Raw genomic sequence first — 11326 nt, forward strand, 5'->3', positions numbered from 1 at the left:
GTGTGTCTGTGTGGTTAGACTGCAGCCTGAGGTGAGTCTGTGTGGTTAGACTGCAGCCTGAGGTGTGTCTGTGTGGTTAGACTGCAGCCTGAGGTGTGTCTGTGTGGTTAGACTGCAGCCTGAGGTGTGTCTGTGTGGTTAGACTGCAGCCTGAGGTGAGTCTGTGTGGTTAGACTGCAGCCTGATGTGAGTCTGTGTGGTTAGACTGCAGCCTGAGGTGAGTCTGTGTGGTTAGACTGCAGCCTGAGGTGAGTCTGTGTGGTTAGACTGCAGCTTGATGTGTGTCTGTGTGGTTAGACTGCAGCCTGAGGTGAGTCTGTGTGGTTAGACTGCAGCTTGATGTGAGTCTGTGTGGTTAGACTGCAGCCTGATGTGAGTCTGTGTGGTTAGACTGCAGCCTGATGTTAGTCTGTGTGGTTAGACTGCAGCCTGAGGTGAGTCTGTGTGGTTAGACTGCAGCCTGATGTGTGTCTGTGTGGTTAGACTGCAGCCTGAGGTGAGTCTGTGTGGTTAGACTGCAGCCTGATGTGAGTCTGTGTGGTTAGACTGCAGCTTGAGGTGAGTCTGTGTGGTTAGACTGCAGCCTGAGGTGAGTCTGTGTGGTTAGACTGCAGCTTGAGGTGAGTCTGTGTGGTTAGACTGCAGCCTGAGGTGAGTCTGTGTGGTTAGACTGCAGCCTGATGTTAGTCTGTGTGGTTAGACTGCAGCCTGAGGTGAGTCTGTGTGGTTAGACTGCAGCCTGAGGTGAGTCTGTGTGGTTAGACTGCAGCCTGAGGTGAGTCTGTGTGGTTAGACTGCAGCCTGAGGTGAGTCTGTGTGGTTAGACTGCAGCCTGCTGTGAGTCTGTGTGGTTAGACTGCAGCTTGATGTGAGTCTGTGTGGTTAGACTGCAGCCTGAGGTGAGTCTGTGTGGTTAGACTGCAGCCTGCTGTGAGTCTGTGTGGTTAGACTGCAGCCTGAGGTGAGTCTGTGTGGTTAGACTGCAGCCTGCTGTGAGTCTGTGTGGTTAGACTGCAGCCTGAGGTGAGTCTGTGTGGTTAGACTGCAGCCTGAGGTGAGTCTGTGTGGTTAGACTGCAGCCTGATGTTAGTCTGTGTGGTTAGACTGCAGCCTGAGGTGAGTCTGTGTGGTTAGACTGCAGCCTGAGGTGAGTCTGTGTGGTTAGACTGCAGCCTGCTGTGAGTCTGTGTGGTTAGACTGCAGCCTGATGTGAGTCTGTGTGGTTAGACTGCAGCCTGAGGTGAGTCTGTGTGGTTAGACTGCAGCCTGAGGTGAGTCTGTGTGGTTAGACTGCAGCCTGAGGTGAGTCTGTGTGGTTAGACTGCAGCCTGATGTGAGTCTGTGTGGTTAGACTGCAGCCTGATGTGAGTCTGTGTGGTTAGACTGCAGCCTGAGGTGAGTCTGTGTGGTTAGACTGCAGCCTGAGGTGTGTCTGTGTGGTTAGACTGCAGCCTGAGGTGTGTCTGTGTGGTTAGACTGCAGCCTGAGGTGAGTCTGTGTGGTTAGACTGCAGCCTGAGGTGTGTCTGTGTGGTTAGACTGCAGCCTGAGGTGTGTCTGTGTGGTTAGACTGCAGCCTGAGGTGTGTCTGTGTGGTTAGACTGCAGCCTGAGGTGAGTCTGTGTGGTTAGACTGCAGCCTGAGGTGAGTCTGTGTGGTTAGACTGCAGCCTGATGTGTGTCTGTGTGGTTAGACTGCAGCCTGAGGTGAGTCTGTGTGGTTAGACTGCAGCCTGAGGTGAGTCTGTGTGGTTAGACTGCAGCCTGATGTGTGTCTGTGTGGTTAGACTGCAGCCTGAGGTGAGTCTGTGTGGTTAGACTGCAGCCTGATGTGTGTCTGTGTGGTTAGACTGCAGCCTGATGTGAGTCTGTGTGGTTAGACTGCAGCCTGAGGTGAGTCTGTGTGGTTAGACTGCAGCCTGAGGTGAGTCTGTGTGGTTAGACTGCAGCCTGAGGTGAGTCTGTGTGGTTAGACTGCAGCTTGAGGTGAGTCTGTGTGGTTAGACTGCAGCTTGAGGTGAGTCTGTGTGGTTAGACTGCAGCCTGAGGTGAGTCTGTGTGGTTAGACTGCAGCTTGAGGTGAGTCTGTGTGGTTAGACTGCAGCCTGAGGTGTGTCTGTGTGGTTAGACTGCAGCCTGCTGTGAGTCTGTGTGGTTAGACTGCAGCCTGAGGTGAGTCTGTGTGGTTAGACTGCAGCTTGAGGTGAGTCTGTGTGGTTAGACTGCAGCCTGAGGTGAGTCTGTGTGGTTAGACTGCAGCTTGAGGTGAGTCTGTGTGGTTAGACTGCAGCTTGATGTGAGTCTGTGTGGTTAGACTGCAGCCTGAGGTGAGTCTGTGTGGTTAGACTGCAGCTTGAGGTGAGTCTGTGTGGTTAGACTGCAGCCTGAGGTGAGTCTGTGTGGTTAGACTGCAGCCTGAGGTGAGTCTGTGTGGTTAGACTGCAGCCTGAGGTGAGTCTGTGTGGTTAGACTGCAGCCTGAGGTGAGTCTGTGTGGTTAGACTGCAGCCTGAGGTGAGTCTGTGTGGTTAGACTGCAGCCTGAGGTGAGTCTGTGTGGTTAGACTGCAGCCTGAGGTGTGTCTGTGTGGTTAGACTGCAGCCTGATGTGAGTCTGTGTGGTTAGACTGCAGCCTGAGGTGAGTCTGTGTGGTTAGACTGCAGCCTGAGGTGAGTCTGTGTGGTTAGACTGCAGCCTGATGTGAGTCTGTGTGGTTAGACTGCAGCCTGAGGTGAGTCTGTGTGGTTAGACTGCAGCCTGATGTGAGTCTGTGTGGTTAGACTGCAGCCTGAGGTGAGTCTGTGTGGTTAGACTGCAGCCTGATGTGAGTCTGTGTGGTTAGACTGCAGCCTGAGGTGAGTCTGTGTGGTTAGACTGCAGCCTGAGGTGAGTCTGTGTGGTTAGACTGCAGCCTGAGGTGAGGTCTGTGTGGTTAGACTGCAGCCTGAGGTGAGTCTGTGTGGTTAGACTGCAGCCTGAGGTGAGTCTGTGTGGTTAGACTGCAGCCTGCTGTGAGTCTGTGTGGTTAGACTGCAGCTTGATGTGAGTCTGTGTGGTTAGACTGCAGCCTGAGGTGAGTCTGTGTGGTTAGACTGCAGCCTGCTGTGAGTCTGTGTGGTTAGACTGCAGCCTGAGGTGAGTCTGTGTGGTTAGACTGCAGCCTGCTGTGAGTCTGTGTGGTTAGACTGCAGCCTGAGGTGAGTCTGTGTGGTTAGTCTAGTGACTGCAGTCTGTGTTGGTTAGACTGCAGCCTGAGGTGAGTCTGTGTGGTTAGACTGCAGCCTGATGTTAGTCTGTGTGGTTAGACTGCAGCCTGAGGTGAGTCTGTGTGGTTAGACTGCAGCCTGAGGTGAGTCTGTGTGGTTAGACTGCAGCCTGCTGTGAGTCTGTGTGGTTAGACTGCAGCCTGATGTGAGTCTGTGTGGTTAGACTGCAGCCTGAGGTGAGTCTGTGTGGTTAGACTGCAGCCTGAGGTGAGTCTGTGTGGTTAGACTGCAGCCTGAGGTGAGTCTGTGTGGTTAGACTGCAGCCTGATGTGAGTCTGTGTGGTTAGACTGCAGCCTGATGTGAGTCTGTGTGGTTAGACTGCAGCCTGAGGTGAGTCTGTGTGGTTAGACTGCAGCCTGAGGTGTGTCTGTGTGGTTAGACTGCAGCCTGAGGTGTGTCTGTGTGGTTAGACTGCAGCCTGAGGTGAGTCTGTGTGGTTAGACTGCAGCCTGAGGTGTGTCTGTGTGGTTAGACTGCAGCCTGAGGTGTGTCTGTGTGGTTAGACTGCAGCCTGAGGTGTGTCTGTGTGGTTAGACTGCAGCCTGAGGTGAGTCTGTGTGGTTAGACTGCAGCCTGAGGTGAGTCTGTGTGGTTAGACTGCAGCCTGATGTGTGTCTGTGTGGTTAGACTGCAGCCTGAGGTGAGTCTGTGTGGTTAGACTGCAGCCTGAGGTGAGTCTGTGTGGTTAGACTGCAGCCTGATGTGTGTCTGTGTGGTTAGACTGCAGCCTGAGGTGAGTCTGTGTGGTTAGACTGCAGCCTGATGTGTGTCTGTGTGGTTAGACTGCAGCCTGATGTGAGTCTGTGTGGTTAGACTGCAGCCTGAGGTGAGTCTGTGTGGTTAGACTGCAGCTTGAGGTGAGTCTGTGTGGTTAGACTGCAGCCTGAGGTGAGTCTGTGTGGTTAGACTGCAGCTTGAGGTGAGTCTGTGTGGTTAGACTGCAGCTTGATGTGAGTCTGTGTGGTTAGACTGCAGCCTGAGGTGAGTCTGTGTGGTTAGACTGCAGCTTGAGGTGAGTCTGTGTGGTTAGACTGCAGCCTGAGGTGTGTCTGTGTGGTTAGACTGCAGCCTGCTGTGAGTCTGTGTGGTTAGACTGCAGCCTGAGGTGAGTCTGTGTGGTTAGACTGCAGCTTGAGGTGAGTCTGTGTGGTTAGACTGCAGCCTGAGGTGAGTCTGTGTGGTTAGACTGCAGCTTGAGGTGAGTCTGTGTGGTTAGACTGCAGCTTGATGTGAGTCTGTGTGGTTAGACTGCAGCCTGAGGTGAGTCTGTGTGGTTAGACTGCAGCTTGAGGTGAGTCTGTGTGGTTAGACTGCAGCCTGAGGTGAGTCTGTGTGGTTAGACTGCAGCCTGAGGTGAGTCTGTGTGGTTAGACTGCAGCCTGAGGTGAGTCTGTGTGGTTAGACTGCAGCCTGAGGTGAGTCTGTGTGGTTAGACTGCAGCCTGAGGTGAGTCTGTGTGGTTAGACTGCAGCCTGAGGTGAGTCTGTGTGGTTAGACTGCAGCCTGAGGTGTGTCTGTGTGGTTAGACTGCAGCCTGATGTGAGTCTGTGTGGTTAGACTGCAGCCTGAGGTGAGTCTGTGTGGTTAGACTGCAGCCTGAGGTGAGTCTGTGTGGTTAGACTGCAGCCTGATGTGAGTCTGTGTGGTTAGACTGCAGCCTGAGGTGAGTCTGTGTGGTTAGACTGCAGCCTGATGTGAGTCTGTGTGGTTAGACTGCAGCCTGATGTGAGTCTGTGTGGTTAGACTGCAGCCTGAGGTGAGTCTGTGTGGTTAGACTGCAGCCTGATGTGAGTCTGTGTGGTTAGACTGCAGCCTGAGGTGAGTCTGTGTGGTTAGACTGCAGCCTGAGGTGAGTCTGTGTGGTTAGACTGCAGCCTGAGGTGAGTCTGTGTGGTTAGACTGCAGCCTGAGGTGAGTCTGTGTGGTTAGACTGCAGCCTGAGGTGAGTCTGTGTGGTTAGACTGCAGCCTGAGGTGAGTCTGTGTGGTTAGACTGCAGCCTGAGGTGTGTCTGTGTGGTTAGACTGCAGCTTGAGGTGAGTCTGTGTGGTTAGACTGCAGCCTGATGTGAGTCTGTGTGGTTAGACTGCAGCCTGAGGTGAGTCTGTGTGGTTAGACTGCAGCCTGATGTGAGTCTGTGTGGTTAGACGCAGCCTGATGTGAGTCTTGTGTGGTTAGACTGCAGCCTGAGGTGAGTCTGTGTGGTTAGACTGCAGCCTGAGGTGAGTCTGTGTGGTTAGACTGCAGCCTGAGGTGAGTCTGTGTGGTTAGACTGCAGCCTGAGGTGTGTCTGTGTGGTTAGACTGCAGCCTGATGTGAGTCTGTGTGGTTAGACTGCAGCCTGAGGTGAGTCTGTGTGGGTTAGACGGCAGCCTGAGGTGAGTCTGTGTGGTTAGACTGCAGCCTGAGGTGAGTCTGTGTGGTTAGACTGCAGCCTGAGGTGAGTCTGTGTGGTTAGACTGCAGCCTGAGGTGAGTCTGTGTGGTTAGACTGCAGCCTGAGGTGAGTCTGTGTGGTTAGGACTGCAGCCTGAGGTGAGTCTGTGTGGTTAGACTGCAGCCTGAGGTGAGTCTGTGTGGTTAGACTGCAGCCTGAGGTGAGTCTGTGTGGTTAGACTGCAGCCTGAGGTGAGTCTGTGTGGTTAGACTGCAGCCTGAGGTGAGTCTGTGTGGTTAGACTGCAGCCTGAGGTGAGTCTGTGTGGTTAGACTGCAGCTTGAGGTGAGTCTGTGTGGTTAGACTGCAGCTTGAGGTGAGTCTGTGTGGTTAGACTGCAGCCTGATGTGAGTCTGTGTGGTTAGACTGCAGCCTGAGGTGAGTCTGTGTGGTTAGACTGCAGCCTGAGGTGAGTCTGTGTGGTTAGACTGCAGCCTGAGGTGAGTCTGTGTGGTTAGACTGCAGCCTGATGTGAGTCTGTGTGGTTAGACTGCAGCCTGAGGTCCTTTTTAGCGGATCTAGCGAAGTGAGCCGCCGTGCGTAAATGGCACTGGTTCTCTGACGCAGAACTGTTCAGAGGCTACAGATGTATCATTAGCTACTTCCTTCTGATACTGCAGAGCTTTCATGAGCTGAAGGTACGTTCATACTAAAGTGGCTGGGCAGCAGATACTGTTGCTTCACACAATGCCTGCCGCGTCAGGGTGCGCTCTGGTTGCAAATGGCACGACATTTTAGCTCTACGTTTCTTAATCATTTCCCTATATATGTAGTCTCAATATGACAACATGAGGAATCTCTTGCTTTGCACGCGTGAGAGTTATGTCCGGTGAAACTTTACGTGTTCCCGATGTGTCTCGTGATCTCTCCCTGTCGGCCCTCTGGGTTGAGAAGCTGATGGAGGATGGTTCCATGGTCAGACTTCTCGCACTGTCTGTAGTTTGCGCTGCATTCGTGTTTACTGAGAGCATAGTCTATGTGTTTCCAATCCAGTCCCTGTAACCATGGTGACTGAATGTATCTTCTCCGCCGGCCCGCCTCTCTCACAAAAAAACATTTTTGCTATTTTCAGTTATCCTGCAACGGGTGCTACGCCCCGCGAGACGTTCGATGTGTTTGCTCCCGCGCTTCCGCTATGAGTTCGGTCCAAATTCGCATTTTACGTTGCCTGATTACATTAATTTATGTTGCTTTTAATTTGCTAAGTTTTTTTAAAAGGGAAACACATGTTTGCTCTTATTTTATTGTTTAATTGTTAGTTTTGCTTGGGCCGACCTTTGTAGTGTGGAAGTCACTGAACTCTGGGGCTAACTCCCTCTATAACTTGTCCTTACTTTGGCCAACTTGATTTAGATTAGTTTGTTTATTTTGTTTAACTGAAACTTTTCTCTTGTAATTTGTTTTATTCTTAAATGTTTACACAAGTTATCTTCTGCTTATGAGAACATATTTGATATTGTGTTTGTTTATTACTTTGATTTACGTATTTAGCCCCCATTAACTGCGTTTCCCTCTTTGTTTCCCTACTTAGTTACTGAGAGCTGAACGTGGTGGTTTTCCACTCACTCGTTGACCTGGTTGACCCTGGTTGACCTGGTTGACCCTGGTTGACCCTGGTTGACCCTGGTTGACCTGGTTGACCCTGGTTGACCCTGGTTGACCCTGGTTGACCCTGGTTGACCCTGGTTGACCCTGGTTGACCCTGGTTGACGTGGTTGACCTGGTTGACCCTGGTTGACCCTGGTTGACCCTGGTTGGACCTGGTTGACCCTGGTTGACCCTGGTTGACCTGGTTGACCCTGGTTGACCTGGTTGACCCTGGTTGACCCTGGTTGACCTGGTTGACCCTGGTTGACCCTGGTCGACCCTGGTCGACCCTGGTCGACCCTGGTTGACCCTGGTTGACCCTGGTTGACCTGGTTGACCCTGGTTGACCCTGGTTGACCTGATTGACCCTGGTTGACCCTGGTTGACCTGGTTGACCCTGGTTGACCTGGTTGACCCTGGTTGACCCTGGTTGACCCTGGTTGACCCTGGTTGACCCTGGTTGACCCTGGTTGACCCTGGTTGACCTGGTTGACCCTGGTTACCCTGGTTGACCCTGGTTGACCTGGTTGACCCTGGTTGACCCTGGTTGACCCTGGTTGACCTGGTTGACCTTGGTTGACCCTGGTTGACCCTGGTTGACCCTGGTTGACCTGGTTGACCTTGGTTGACCTGGTTGACCCTGGTTGACCCTGGTTGACCTGGTTGACCCTGGTTGACCTGGTTGACCCTGGTTGACCCTGGTTGACCCTGGTAAGCCTCAGCCCCTAATTCATTTTTCATTGTTCCCCTGTGTGCTACAGCCCTGTTTTGAACTGCATTTTAACTATTGACTTGTGCTAAATAAAATAGTATATTTTTGATCAATTGAAACCACGTCTCCTGCTCCATTACTATTCGAACCTACGTGTCCTCTCTATAACTGAAAGAAGTGTTAATATTTCCTTGGGTGAAACTCCCAAGGTGGCGTTGTCGGAATTGTGAATGGTAATCAAACCAACTTTAACAAATACATTCACCTATCCTCCCCTCTGCGGCTACTGCCACACTACAATACAATATCACAGCGAAACATACAAACGTTCCAGTGACGTTCTGAAAGGTTCTCTTCGGTTTGGGAAAATGTCAGTCATAAATCTTGCTTACACACTCAAACAAAAGTGCTTTATGAGCTACATGTTGTCTATTTAATGTAGTTGTGTCAATCCATATTTCCCAAAACTATTACCTCGAAACATGTTATTCATTTTCACCCCTGTAAGTGAGTTCAGTCAACATGTGACAGGCCAATAAGGATTCTTAGGTAAGGGATGACTCGGCATGTCTGTAACAGCACATGTTTATGAGCCATGACTCTGCATCTTTATGTTCATAGATCATATCTATAGTACTATTTTGCTTTAAGCTGTTTAATAGGATTGGGTTTCTGCATGTTGTCTTTCAGGCAAACATCTTTGGGTTTGTCAGTGTTTTCAGACAAAAGGCATTGTTTATTTACAGATCACCATGCACATGGGTGTGCCTCCAGTCTTTCTTGGGTCCTAAACACAGAAATACAATAGAGCCAGCTCCACAAAGAACATCATTAAGGATGAAGTAGTAACATTCTTATCAGGACAATTACACATAAAACCCAAAAGAGGAGAGACTTAAAGGTCCCATGTCGTGCTTTTCCGGTTCTTACCCGTCCCCTTGTGTTAGCTTTTTCTGCATGTAAACGGTCTGCAGAGTCACAAACCCTCAAAGTACACCCTGTAGGGAGTACAACTCTAACACAGAGAAGACCTGCCTCTCCACGTCCCGACCAATCAGAGCACAGTTGGCTCACAGGGGGGGCAGGAGCTCCAACAAGCCGTGTAGGACAGAGAGTGATCACACATACAGAGATGCTGTGAGAAACCAATGTGAGTTTGGAACATTGAACAATGTGAATCTATTCTAGTAGACCTCAGCGATGGAGCTGATCAGGAGAAATGGCCGTGACACGGGAGCTTTAACAATAATAAAGTGATGCAAACCAAACATTTGAAACGTATTAAAGATTCAAAGATGTTACAAATAGCAAAGTGTGCCTGCGTGTTTGCCATATGAAAATAACAAACATTCATTAAGGATTATTTATTTATTCTGTTATTTGGCGAGATATTTCTTTTTAGAGGTATTCATTGGACAAATGCATATGTTACAAATCAAGCCATTTTGTGTTTTCTTCTTCACGTTTTATTGATTAAAATGTTAAACAAAACATTACAAAATAATAGCTAACTTATTGTGTAAATGTAAATATTTAATTTCCCTCACGAGTAATTGTTAAATCCATTTAACCAATGAAATAATATGATTTATATAAACTTTTCACGTAATCTTTATTTTCACTAATGAATCCATTCCATCCAGAAAAGATGTATTTCAAGTGATTGAAATGATTATGAATGATTTGAAAGCATTCAAAAAGCTTTGACACACTTTTCTAATCTGTGTTGTTACCTTTTGCTCTGAAAGTGTTGTTCAGCCCATTTCACTCGACGCTGCTGTAAATCCATTAGCACCCATCATCGTGTGTGTGTGTGTGTGTGTGTGTGTGTGTGTGTGTGTGTGTGTGTGTGTGTGTGTGTGTGTGTGTGTGTGTGTGTGTGTGTGTGTGTGTGTGTGTGTGTGTGTGTGTGTGTGTGTGTGTGTGTGTGTCATAATGTGATGCTGACAGGGGAAATGAAGAAGCACACTTGTTATATATGTTATGCATCACTAGCAATATCATATTTTATATCTTGAAAGACGTCTTTTATAGATTAAAAATACTGGAAGAACATTTTGTTTATTGGGGTACTAGATACACAAAAAAGAAACTTGTAACATTTAATGTTCTTTTCATACAGAAAAGTGAAATTACAGCTCAAATAATGTGGACTTTTATGTGCTTGAACCGGGACAGTGCACATTAATGAACATTTTAAACAAAATAATGCTTTGAAATGTAAATGAGCCGGATTTTAGCTTTGAGCTAATTTCCATCCGTAGTCCCGTCACATACAACATTTATATACATGGCAAACAGAAATACATGACATGCAGAAAGAGCATGAGCAGCACACAAGCATTTACCACAAGGCAGTACAAGCAGCTACGACATGTAAAGTGCAGGAGGAGATAAAAGAGCTACATGAAGTGCAGGAGGAGTTACCCCTGTGTTCAAGTGCATTTAGCGGTGATTGCACATCTGTTTGTTTCTCAAAGCACCGCCAAGTCCACCCCCTTTTAGGATACCAGGGGCATGGGGCTCTGGCGGGTGTGAATATCTGGGTTTAGTCCGTGGGGGAGTGCTTAAGTGCGGGTACCCGGGCACTCACGGTGTGCAAGGTTATGGAAGTGCACATGTTAGGGACACATGCTGGAGGTCTTTAGACCGTCCTTTGGGGGTCTTGGAGCCGCCACATTATTATTTGTATTAAATTATTTAGTGGGAATGCTGATAACAGCCGACTTATTCCGGCCCTCTTCTCCTCCCACATTGAACATCGCAGAAACTCCGTTCAAACATCAAAACGTTCAGCTCGGTCGGGAATCGATGGCTATTACTTTTCTCATTCATAACTTTCATAATTCCAGAGATACATCCCATAATGCATCACATGTTTAACATTGAAGTCAATGGAGGAAATCTTCAGACTTCAACAAATCTTCATGCGACTTCAACTGCTAACTGTTCATTCATACTTTCACTCAGAAACCTCATTCCAACTTTCAAATGTTACAAATCTTTCTGACATTATTCGTGTAGAACAACTTTTAAATCTGATTCTTACTTTTAGAGATATTAAACATTGTTCAGACCTTGTTTTAGAGGTTTTCTTCACATTTTAACATTAACTATTGCGTGATGTCACAGCTAGAGGGAAGAACATCTTGAAATTTGCCTTCATATCTTTTTTTTAAACTGCCATAATTCCCAAACCCTACATTCCTGAGACATCATTCATCATGACAAACGTAGGAAAACATCTCGTAGCTTGAAAAATGACAAATAATTCAACAAAATGCCTCTTGAGGGCAACAATCTGGTGCCACTACATGTTTTTAAAGCTC

This window comes from Gymnodraco acuticeps, unplaced genomic scaffold (assembly GCF_902827175.1).
Source record: "Gymnodraco acuticeps unplaced genomic scaffold, fGymAcu1.1, whole genome shotgun sequence".
Classification (NCBI taxonomy): Eukaryota; Metazoa; Chordata; class Actinopteri; order Perciformes; family Bathydraconidae; genus Gymnodraco; species Gymnodraco acuticeps.